Genomic DNA, 12,998 nt, shown 5'->3' on the forward strand with positions numbered 1-12,998 from the left:
ATATAAGTAGTGAGACACCATGTATGCATTTTATTCACAAGCAACCTTTCTTTTGAAATTTCTGGTGGTATAAGAACCCTTCCAGACAGTCTCACCCATAAAAGGTAGTGACCAAAAACCAGACCTGCTTCAATTGAGGCCAGTGATGGCTGTTTTCAGATGATAGGGTTCTGGAGTCAGTGAAAGAGTAAGTCTCAAGAACCATGGAACACTAGAGTTGGAAATGGCCATGAAGGCCATTGGGTCCAACCCCCTGCTATTGCAGGACACTAAGTTACAGCATCCCATTTATCTGACTGTTCAAACACTTTTTGAATGTCTTCAGCAGGGGAGAGCCCACATCTTCCTCAAGTAATAGATTTCACAGTCGTACTGCTCTGACAGTGAGGAAATGTTTCCTGGGGTCTAGTCTAAATCTGGTTTCTTTTAACTTAAATTCTATGTGCTGCACTCTGGAATGAATGAGAAGAGATCTTGTCCTTCCTCTTTATGGCAGCCTTTGAGGTACTTCTATAGTGCTATCACATCTTCCCTCAGTCTTTTCTTCTTGAAGCTGGGCATACCCAGTTCTCACCAACTTCTCTCATAGGGCTTTGTGTCCAGTCCCTCAGTCATTCTTGCTGTTCTCCTTTGTACCCTTTCTAGCTTTCTGCATCTTTTAAAAACTTAGGTGCCCAGAACTGGACACAGTACTCCAAGTGAGGTCTGACTAGTGCTGAATATTGTGGAACTAGTATTTCATGTTTTGAAGGTGATGCTTCTGTTAATGCAACCCAAAATAGCATTTACCCTTTTTGCAGCTGCATCACATTGTTCGCTCATATTTAGTATGTGATCTACAATAACCCCCAGATCCTTCTCATTTGCAGTATTGTTGAGCCAAGTGTTCCCTATCTTGTAGCAATGTATTTGGTTTTATGTTGCTCTCTGCCCAGTGTTCTAACCTATCAAGATCACCCTCTTATCCTCTGTCTTCCAGGGTATTTGCTATTCCACCCAGTTTTGTGTTATCTGGAAATTTAATTATCTCTCCTTGTACTTCATCATCTAAATCATTAATAAAAATGTTGAAGAGTACTCGTCCCAGGACATAGGTACATAGAAACATAGTGAATCAGAAGGGGCCTCCTGGGCCATCTAGTTTGACTCCTGGATCCAACTGGCTCTGCTCATATTGAAGGAGCCTGATTAGTTTAACTAATGCTATTTGCTTTTAGCCTAACAAACATATAGCCATTTGCTTTCTGTATAACTGCTTGCTTTGGAGAGGAAAAGGGAGAAGGCAAAGGAATGTTGATAAGCGGCAGTGAGTGAGAGAAGCCCCCCACGCAAGGACTGGCAGGCAGTGATCACGCTCCGCCTGGATGCAAATAAGGGGCCTTCAAGAGGCCAGGCATGCAGTGGACATGCAGACCCCGCAAGGGGATTGGTTAAAGGGTCAGGCAGACCCTGAGAGGGGATTGGATAAGGAAACAATGGGGACAAGATTAAGTGAAAAAGAGAGAAAAAAAGCAGGATTGTGTGTGTGTTGCTGCCTGCCTGCGTGTGGGAGCAGTCACCCGGTGCCTTTGCTCAGCTGAATAAAGGAACCTAAAATGAATCTCCACCTTGCTGAACCTTATTGGCATTCGATTTGGGGGTCTGTAAGTCACCTGGCTAGCAGGGGCACCAACAATACCTTGCAGCACCCCACTTCTCATCTCTCCCCAGCTTGAGAATGTGCTATTGATGAGCACTGTTTGAGTCCAATTTTGTAGCCAATTCTAGATCCACCAAATGGTTGCACTATCTAGCCTGCTTTTTGCTAGTTTGGTCATCAGGATATCATCGGGCACTTTGTCAAAGGCTTTGCTAAAGTCTGGATAAATTATGTTCACAGTATTCCCATAGTCCATTTGGGAGTTTACCCAGTCAACAAATTAGATTAGTCTGGCAAGATTTGTCCTTGAGAAATCTATGTTGGCTTCTAGTAATTACTGCATTTTCTTCAAGGTGTTTGCAGACTCTTTGCTTTATCATTTGCTCTAGAATTTTTCCAGGGATTAATGTCAGACTAACTGGTCTTTAATCCCCAGGTTCATCTTTTTTCCCTTTCTTATAGATAGGGACAACTTTAGCCTTTCTCCAATCACCTGGCACTTCGCCTGTCTTCCATGAATTTTCAAAGTGGTTCTGAGAGTTCTCCCACTAGCTCTTTTATGATGCTGGGATGAAGTTGATCAGGTCCTGGAGATTTGAACTCATTTAGCCCAATTAGAAGATTCTTGACCATTTGTCTATCAATCTTGGGCTGTCATCCTGCCCCTTCAGCTTGTACTACACCTTCCTCAGGAAAGTTGTAGTTCTTCTTTTGGGAGAAGACTTAGCTGATGTAGGAGTTGAACACTTCTGCCTTTTCTTTGTCATCTGTTATCATTGTTCCGTCCATGTTAAATAGCTGAACTCCCTTCTCTTTTGTCTGTCTTTGGATATATTTGAAGAAGGCATTTTTGTTGTTTTTAGCTCCCCTTACTAGCCTCAGTTCATTCATCGCTTTAGCCTTCCTGATGTCATCTCTGCAGTGCCTTGTTACTTGTTTACACTCTTCCTTTGTAGGCTCCCACCTCTTATACATGTCCTTTTTTGTTTTCAGATTATCTCTTAGCTTTTTGTGAAGCCACATGGGCTTCCTCTGTTGTCTACTACTCTTTTTCCTAGTTGGAATTGTTCGTAGCATTTCTTTTTTTAGAAATATACCACCCGTCTTGGGCTTCTTTTCCTTTAGAGTGGTTTGCCATGCAACTTGGTTTATCATAACCCTGAATTACTTAAAGCTGGCTTTCTTGAAATCCAGGATGTATGTTTGGCTACATTTAGTTGTAGTTCTCTTTATTATTGAGAATTCAAGTAAGACATGGCCACTTTCCCCAGGGTTCCTGTAGCTGTTACTTCGTCTGCTATGTCTTCCCTGTTGAGTAGGATTAGGTCTATTATTATTATTATTATTATCATCTTTTGTATGCCATCCTATCATACAAGATCTCACGACGGCTTACAATATTTAAAAAGACAATTAAAACAACAATTTCAATAAATAAAACAGAACAAAACAATAAATCACAAAACAAACAGAGAGACTAAACTTAAAAGCTATTAAATTTTAAAATACTGTTTAAATAAAAAGGTTTTGGCCTGGCACCGAAAAGAGTATAAACTTGGCGCCAGGCATACCTCTCTGGGGAGTACATTCCAGAGTATGGGTGCCACAGCAGAGAAGGTCCTACTCCAAGTTGATGACCTTTTTACCTCTCTGAGAGAGAGTTCCCGGAGCAGAGCTTCTCCCATAGATCTTAAGGGGCGTGAGGGCATATAAGAAAGAAGACGTTTCTTCAGGTATCCTGGTCCCAAGCCATTTAGGGCTTTATAGGTCAAAACCAGTACCTTGAATTGGGCCCGTACTTCAACTGGAAGCCAGTGAAGCTGGTAGAGGACCGGCGTTATATGAGAGTAATGGCCGGTCCCTGTCAGCAGCCTGGCAGCTCTTTTCTGTACTAGTTTCAGCATCCGGACTATTTTCAAGGGCAGCCCCACATAGAACGTGTTACAGTAATCCAACCGGGAAGTTACCAGAGCATGTATCACTGTTGCTAGGGAGTGCTCATCCAGGTAAGGACGCAGCTGATGGATCAGTAAAGCCATACTTCTCATTCTCCTTCTACTACTTTCTGCTGGAGGAAATTATCAGCAACTCATGTTAAGAATATTTTAGAGAGGACTTGTTTGGCAGAATTTGACTCCCAACAGATATCAGAGAAATTGAAGTCCCCCATAATGACAACATCATGCCTTTGTGAAATACTGGCAATTTGTTTTTTGAAAGTTTCATCTTTATCCTCACTTCTGTTGGGTGGACAATAATAGACTCCAGCTGTTATGCTCCTTTTATTCCTGTTTCCATTTATATTAATCCAGATACACTCTTTCTGATAGAGTGCAGTACCTGGAATCACCTGCTCACCCAGACTGAAATGAGTCAAGATAATTAGTAACTCACCTAAAAAACTTCTACAATTTGTCAGCCACAGTCTGATCCAAGCCAGACTTTCAAGGAACCAATGTGAGCTATACAATTGTATGTATAGCTGAGGCATAGTTGCTTTGAAATGGGGCAAACTCCCTAGAAGACAGGATCTGCAAAATCTGGGCAAATGCCAATTCACAACTAACAATTCACAAATAACAGAAAGCAGAACACATAAATCTTATTGAAGGATCACTGCTTCTTTTAATGAAACTGTACAAGAATGGGTATAATATAGACACATTCATCTAATAGTTTATGTATTAATTACTAGCAATTAAATGTGCATGGTTTTCCTTTTGCAAAATTAAGTATGCTGTATGTATAGAGCAGGAGATGGTAGGGAATAATTATTTGTATGCATGTGACATGCCCAAGTATGCACATATTAGGTACTGGAGCAACTGAAAAAAATCTATTATTTCTATTATTATTATTATTTTAGTAGTATTTTATTATTAGTATTATTAGTATTATTTTATTTCTTTTATTTCTATCTCTTTATCAGGAAATGAGTGGTCTGGACATGGGTGTTAGTCTGTTGCAGCCAAAATGAGGAGTCTTGTGGCATCTTCAGGTACAATAGTAAGCATGCTTGGACAGAAAAAATATTGTATACTTCAGCCAGACATGTTGGCTGGATGTAGTGGGAGTCAGAAGACTTTTTTCTGCCAAGCATGCATAGGATTTTATCCTTAAAGATTAGCAAATTTATTTTGGCAAAAGATTTTGTGGATGTTGTCCACTCTATCAGATGCATTAAGGAACAATACTATGCACGTTTGGGCAAAAAAAAAAAAAAAAAAAAAAAACAGCTGCCAGCATGCCACAGCCAGCCCTGCTCTTTTTCCTGACTAAACATGGTTTGGATTACCCATTTAAGCTTTCTTGCTTAGCCCCCCATAACCATTAGCCTCAATATTACATGCATGCTGTTTAAAACCCATTAGTTTCCACTGGGTTTAGGCGGCTAGCTTATATCTACATACCTGGAAGCCATTCCCACCAAACTTAGTGGGCAAAGCTACAAAGCACTGTTAAGCAACGTTATTATGTCAGCAGTCTCTGTGCATATAGTGAACATTATCAAAACCTAATGGTAATAGCATGTACATTTAAATAGTTACTCCATTTTTTGTATCATATATCTACACTTTATTAATTAAAGATATGTCCTTTGAATGTTGTAAGGAATTGCCTAATGATGCTAGACCAACCGTAGGCCAAACAATTAATTATTCTTGATAGAAAATAATACAAAATCATACTGGTAGCAAAAAACATAAAGCAGAAGTAGTGGAGCAAGCCTGGAGGTTAACTGACTCAAAATACTAGTTAGTGATATCATAAATAAATTTAATAAGGAATTAAATTTTGTTTGCTCCTCTGCCCCCAAATAAGGTTTCTACTACCATATAGCCAGTACAACATAGAACTGGAATCTAGTAACCACTTTCAACATTACGAAACTAATTGACTTCATTAATTAGTGAAGAAAGAAAGGTATGCACAGCTGTGATGAGAAAATATTAAATGATTCAAACAATTTTCTTTAAAAATGTGCCATCCCTGAATTCCTAAAACATGCGTCCATCATTGTCTGAAGAAGGGACTCTAAAAGAAGCATGAAAAAAAGAGCAGCTTAATATTTCCAGACAGGAACAACTGAATGCTTTGAGAAATATGTATCTTATAGAAGATGCCCTAAAATGAATCCAGTTTAGTTGGCTTACTAAGAGAGAATATGTAAGTATTACATATTGGTTTGCTAAGAGAGAATATGTAAGTGGTGTGCAGATTGCATGTCCTTGTTTGTATATCTATAAATTAATATTACTTTTGTTTTTCTGCCTGATAATGAGTTCCAGGGGATAATGGACTAAGGTAGAGTAGGGAGACGGGATAAAAGAGGCAAAGATGAGGCCAAATATACCAGTCAAAGAACTAAAATGTTGCATTCAGAAAGGCAGCAATCCTCCTGGTGGTGCAAGGTGTGCAAATGTAGGTCCATAGTTTTAGGAACTGTATCCATTGTCTGAATTCCTAAATCAGCCTTCCTTGTTCCCCAGCTGTTTTGGACTAGAATTCCTAGCATTCCTCCAGCCAGCTTTAGATCTTGTATCTTGCATCTGGAGGGCACCAGGCCAGGGAAGTCCTACCTAAACTCTTCTCAGGTCACTGAGGTAGGCAAACCAACCCTGGTCATCCATACAGATGCTGTTAATGTACCCGAGTGATCGTCTCACCACCTTTCAAGGACAACTTCAAGGCCAGAAAAGCAAACGTAAAGTGACCTGGCGGACTGTACTACTCTCCCTGTGAAATTCCCTTCTGGACCATTCATCTCTAGACCTTCCAAGTCTGTAATATTCGCCGTTCAAGAAGCTTCAGTCACACACTCTGCTGCTAGCCTCTTTCCTAAGTTTCGAAACTTAAAGAGAGATGAATGTGCTTTTTAAATAAATAATATTTTCGGTGTCAGCAATGGAGCTTTGCCAGTGATGTAGCGTGGCTCCACAACTTAAACATGATACAATGCTGTGGAGCAAAATACGCTCTAAGAAGGAGTACACTAGGACCCAGCAGCTGCAGTAACCCAAAGAGGAAAGGGTGGTGACTAGATGCGAGTGACGTCACTGCCAGAAAATAGGTGGTGGGCGGGAGCAGTACCCTGGGGTGGGTGCCGGGGGAGGGTTGATTTTACCGAAAATGAAAGCTAGTTGGCCGTGTGCAGATTTAATATCCTGGAATTCTCATCAAGTATCGATTTGGTTTTGAGATAAATAGATCAGGTTTCATGCCTGCCGCTAATTTTGCTTCCCCTTCCCCTTCGGACCCTTTTGCTCGTTTCCAGGCGGGTAAGAAAAGATCAATCCTGTGCTGCTAACCTTTCTCCTAAGATCTGAGACGGCAGTGTTCTCGCAACCGTAGTTGGGGAGCGGGGGGAGTAAGAAGAAAATTACTCATAGATTTTCCGGGAAAGCAAAGGTTATAGGAATAATGAGACAGAAAACTTAGCTGGCGAAAGACTGTACGATAAATCCCACAATTGTCCTCTTTCTCTTGCAGTACCCTCAAGCAGAAACCGAAAAGGGAACTGCAACAACATTTTCGTCTCAAGATTACAGTTGGCAAAACCGGCCTTAAAGAACGGGCAGTCAAAGCAGGCCTCAGAGGATAAACCTAGGGAACCACTTAGCTGAATAAGTAGGTGAATAAGCAAGGTAACCATCAATCTAAAGAAGCTTCTCCTTCAGAAGTCCAGAACTCTTTAAGCTGCGAATCTAACAATTTAACCTAACTGCCCTGCTGAGGAAAGCTTTAGATATTTTATTCAATATTGCATTTATATCCCACTGCTTTTCCTCCAAGGAAACAAAGGCAACTAAATGATCCTTCCACTCCTTCAGTTTATCCTCATAACAGCCCTGTGGAGTAGGTTAGGCTGAGAGTCAGTGACTGACCCAAAATCACCCAATGAACTTCATGGTTGAGAACCCTGATCTCCAGCCCAGCACTCTAATCCCTAAAACACACTGAGGTGGGTGGGAGTATTTTTTCCTTGCTCATAAAGAAAGCCTCTCTTTCTATTTTTACCTTAAAGGAAACTGCAGTTTACAGACACATATACCAACTGGGAATAGACACCATATTAAGCTTTGAGTAAACATGCATGGGACTGCAGTCCATGGCAATTAACATTTCTAGGATGTTTGGTCCTTATATTTGGATATTCGTTTGTTGTTCATTAATTTTTATCCCATCTGTTTTTCTAATAGAATCCAAGATAGCATACATGCCACAGATTAATATGTAGAACACCACTAATAAGTTCTACATATTCCAGACCATGGCCTCACTGTTTACATTATGGTAGGAAAGTAGGAAAATTCTACAGCAGAATACTAATCTTATCACTTCTTGTTGCTCCTTCTAAGTGAGAGCCATAGTTCCTACTGTACAGAATGTGGTGAGGACTGTGGCAGAATACAAAGATTCTGTGAGGATTAGAATTTGGAAATATCCAATTGTCTTTACCTGTAATTATAGTAGAACACCTTCTGATGTCATAGTGGAATTTGTTGGAAATGTTTGTCATCAGTAGAATCACAAGAGCATTAATTTACCCAGTTGTTAAGATCTTTGTTACAGGTTCTTGTATGCATCTCCTATTAACTTACATAAGTCACATATTAAATCCTGATTCACCCTGTGGCACCCTCTATAGGGAGACAAATGTGGTGCCAAATCTTTTTAGTAAGCTTTTAATAGAAATTAAGTAACCTTTAAAAAGTTATGCCTTTTTATATGTTTATTTCCAATGTGAAGGAATCCTCTTATAGCGAAGAGCCAGGTCTCTTCTAATGGGATCTACAGCTATAGAAATAACAGAGGTGTGCACCACAGAAGACTATTTTTTAAACCTGCACTATATAATCTTCCTCTGACTTGTTCCTCTCCAAATGTGTTGGACTACAACTTCCAACATCCCTAGCTGTCATGAAGATTCCATGATTAGCAGTGTTTATCTCCCTGCAGATATAAAACTAGTTGAAGTTTCCCAATAGTTCTAATTCTTGCCTCTCTGAAAAACTGGTAATTTGTTTCATCATCCACAATTTCTTGGCATGGTGGTCTGTAGGACAGTGATTGCAATTTTGATTATATTTATTTGCCCTCTTATGCTTCCCAATGGCTACTGTGCACCTTCACTTAGACTTCTGTGCTGATCTACATATTTTAAAGAATATTTGGCTACTCATCCTGTCCATGCTGTTTTCTGTTGTATGAGTGCAAGAACCCTCAGTAACTGAAATTGTGATCCATTTGAGATAGGTTTTCAATGCAAAAACAACACATTACATAGTGTTCTGAGAGCACTGTGCTAATCAAAGAGTATAGAACTGCTTTAAATAAATAAATGTATATCTAGCCTTTGATCCATACTGTAGATATATCCTGCTACATGCTGAGTTAGCTGTTAATTGCTTTGGTAACATACATATCACACACTTGAGTGACCCAGGCAAATGATCTTTATAAGTGTGGCTTCTGCTGGCTCCTGTTCCATGTAGGAATAAATCAAAGAGGAATACCTGATATTCCTGATCCCAAAAGATTGAACATGAAGAACTTATGAATAGAAAACAAACCATGTCCAAAATCTAGAACACTCCTTCCAAGCACTGTAATATAAACAATAATAAAACTAGAATCAGTTAAACATAACTATTTATGCAATATAAAAATATATTTTATATTTGTACACATAGGTACAATTGCATGTTTCCTATCTTCCTTTCCTTTCCTTTTGCAACTGAGCACTTCCTTCCTGCTGCATATCCTGTAAGGCAAATAATCCACTGTGAGTTAATTTCTCTGACAATTTAAGATTTCTATGTATCATAAAATGAGCTATTTATCCTCATGACCCTGCCATAATGTAGTTGGAGCTAGATGGGGAGGGGGGGGGTTCTTGCTGGTAGGGCTAGCAAGCTGTCTCAGAGCTGCATAACAGGCAGTAATGTTTCCTTTCTCAAAGGTTCACTTCAGTGAGGCTGCCCATAACCTTCAGAACCTGGAAGATTATAGGCATCTTGTGCAGAGCAGGAGGCTGGTTTTGGCCACAGAGCTGCAAAACTTTGGAAGGGAAGCTGAGGCACCACCTGAACACCTAATATCCTGGTGTTACTTCTTTCTCCTTCCCCCCAGAACACCCAGCCACTTCTCTGATGATGCTTTGGTGACCTTCCAGAAGCTACCAGTGCAGTTCTATTCTGTGCTGGCTGTGAGGCAAGAGAGGTACTCAGAATGTAAAGAGCTGGGAGTCCAAAAATTCCTCTAGGCGTCTAAACACTTCTAGGGGCAATAAGGCTGCTCTACTAGTTGCTTTTAAACAACAATCTTACTCAGAGGGCATGCTTTAACTAGAACCTTAAAATCTAGTTGTATTGCTGCTGTTTGTTGAGTACTACTCTAGGCCTGAATTTTAATTTATGTATTGTTTTAATTTTTATTCAAGAGAATGTGGTTATTATAAAATGATATATAAATTTTGGAATACATAAGTTCATATGATACTAGCTTTCTTTGTCATCATTCCATTGTGATCATAGTTGGGTGAAGGTTTTCCTTTCATGAAAGATGGAAAAAACAATTAGAATTTTTATCTGGAGCCAAATGGTTGTATGCTTAAGCCCAGCAAAAGAGGTTCATTTGCACATGGACTTCCCAGGACTAAACCCTAAAGCAGCCTTTCCCAACCCAATACTCTCTAAATGGGACTACTATCCCCATCATCCCAGCCAGCATAGCCAGTAGTCATCCTGCCTAGAGATGATGGGAGTTGTACTCAAACACTTCTGGAGGTGCAGGGATGGGAAAAAATGTAGAGTCTTGACTGTGTAAAAGCTCCAGTTCCTTTCAATATTTTTTTCTTTTGAAAAAGTGATTTTTTTCTCCACAGGATCATATGTGTTTATGCTTACATATGCTAAGAAAAAGGCAATAGGGAGCCACTGCTCAGAAAGCACACCAGATTCACAAGACATGGTGTGTGACCTTGTGCAAGCACAGTCAGTGGGCACACTCTCATGACACAACAAGCCTGCAAGTTTATTAAGATATGCAATATGGTTTCTTTGCAGTTTCTTTGTGAGAACATCTGACAGATTATAGTTTTTCCTGGGTATTATCATTCTAACCTTCACCCACTGTTCTTTTCCTTCCATCAGAATTCTGCTGTACAGCAACACATATCCCAGGTGTCTTTGTGGCAGAATAAGTGTCCTGTGGTTGGACAATGTCACCAGCGTTTTCCTTATTGATTCATTGCTGCTGCATCACAACTTTTTTTCTGTTGGTTGGCTTTGCAAGCTGGACTTGTTTATACTTTTCAACAAATCTCTCTCCTGCCTACCATATTCCTCCAACCAATCTTTGCAACATCTCCTCCACCAAAAACCCTGTTCCAGTGGCTTGCAAGCTCCCCTCCATTTCCTCTGATACCCCATCTCATGATTTCTGCTTTGGACAGCTGTCAGCCATGGAGAGGTCCTGACAAAGCCACCAAATTCCCTTCTCGGGCCATGCTGTTCCTGTCTCCACCATTCATCTCTGCTTCCCTGGCAGTGCCACCCTTAGCTGAAAAAGCCCTGTCCTCATCACATCAGCATGGCGTTTATGTCTGAAGCAACCCACCCACTGAGCCTTCTCCACATGAGATTTGTCCGCTTTGCTCAATATCTTTCCTCTCCATTTTGCAGCTTCTCCTCCCACCCTGCAATTCAGTGAAGTACAGCTGTAGCAAATAGATCTTCTTTAATTGGAAAGCAGCTCGCAAACATCTGCTTATTTACTCTGATCCCAACATGTTATGGTTTCTGCTGCAGAAGAAAATCACTGTGCTGAGAAGGAATATGAGGAAGGAGTGTGGACAGGGGAAACTTATATGCAAGGAATGACAGTGGTTAGAATTTAGGATGGAGGGTTGACTCCAGCAAGTGGAAGGCGATCTGTCACCAGGCAGACTTTGAAAAACTGGTCTGCCCATGAAAACATAGAAACAGAGTGAGTCAAAAGGGGCCTCCTGGGCCATCTAGTCTGACCCCCGGCTCCAGCTGGCTCCACCCATGACATGCCTATCATGTGCATGTCCAGCCTGTCCTTAAACACCCTCCCTGGTGGGGCTTCAACCACCTCCCTTCTATGCCCTAATCCATTGGGCAGTGCATTGGTCTATCCCAAAACTCCTCAAATTCTCAACCAGACTATCATGCGGCACTTTTTCAAAGGCCTTGATGAAATCCAGGTAAACCACATCCACCACATCCCCTCTGTCTAGCCACCTCGAAATCTTGTCATAGAATCCCACAAGGTTTGTCTGACAGGACCTGTTTTTGCGGAAACCATGTAACGTGGCCACCAACCTCCCTTCCCTATCTAGGATTGCTAGCTCTTTTGCTACTATGGGCCTTTCCATTGTCTTTCCTGGAATGGACATAAGGCTAACTGGTCTGTAATTCCCCATGCCCCCTCTTCTACCCTTTTTGAAAATTGGGACCACTGATGCCACACTCCAGTCCTCTGGAACCTCACCCATCCTCCACGAGGCCTCAAAAATGGAGGCCAATGGGAGCAAGGGTACCCCTGACAACTCCCAAAGCACCCTTGGGTGTAACCCGTCAGGGCCTGGCGCCTTTGTAACATCCAGTACCCTGAGTTGCTCCTCGACTTCTAGTGGGATGACTCTAATCTGTGCCCCTAAATCCCCAGCCTCATCCAGTCCCCCATATAGATCTCCCCAGTCCTGCTTTGGAGAGAACACAGAGGCAAAACAATCATTTAGCATCTATGCCTGTTCCCTCACGTCAGTCACTGAATCCCTTTCTTGCTTATTAAGCAGTCCCACTGCCTGTCTCCCCTTCCTCCTGCTATTTACATGTTGATAGAACCCCTTTTTGCTGCTCCTGATATTCTTTGCAAGTCTCAGCTCCTAATCAGCCTTAGCCATGTGAAGAATCCTTTTGCAACAGGCCTCCTCCTCCAGGTATACCCTTTGGTGTACTTGCCCCAGTGCCTGTTTCCTACAGAGGTTCCTCTTATGCCTAATCTCTCTTACCACCTCTTTTCATATCCACAGCGACACTCTCCTTCACCTCCCCACCTTGCTTACTAGCTTGCATCTTCAAGACCTCCCTTTTGAGTGCCATCCATCATTCCTGAACTGTCCTGAACTGGGAGAACCCTCTCCCAGGAGACCTTCCCTAGACTGGGCTTCAGTTGACCAAAGTTGGCCCTCGTGAAGTCCCAGCTTCTAGTACTCAACCTGCCGCTTCTAGTACTCGAAAGTTTTTTACCACTTTTGCTTCATGATTTTCCAGTTGCTTAATCTTGAAGCACAAGGAGAATAGCATGTGGGTTTGGATGGCACACTAAG

This window comes from Varanus komodoensis, unplaced genomic scaffold, assembly GCF_004798865.1.
Source record: "Varanus komodoensis strain SLA01 unplaced genomic scaffold, ASM479886v1 scaffold20_1, whole genome shotgun sequence".
NCBI classification, from domain to species: domain Eukaryota; kingdom Metazoa; phylum Chordata; class Lepidosauria; order Squamata; family Varanidae; genus Varanus; species Varanus komodoensis.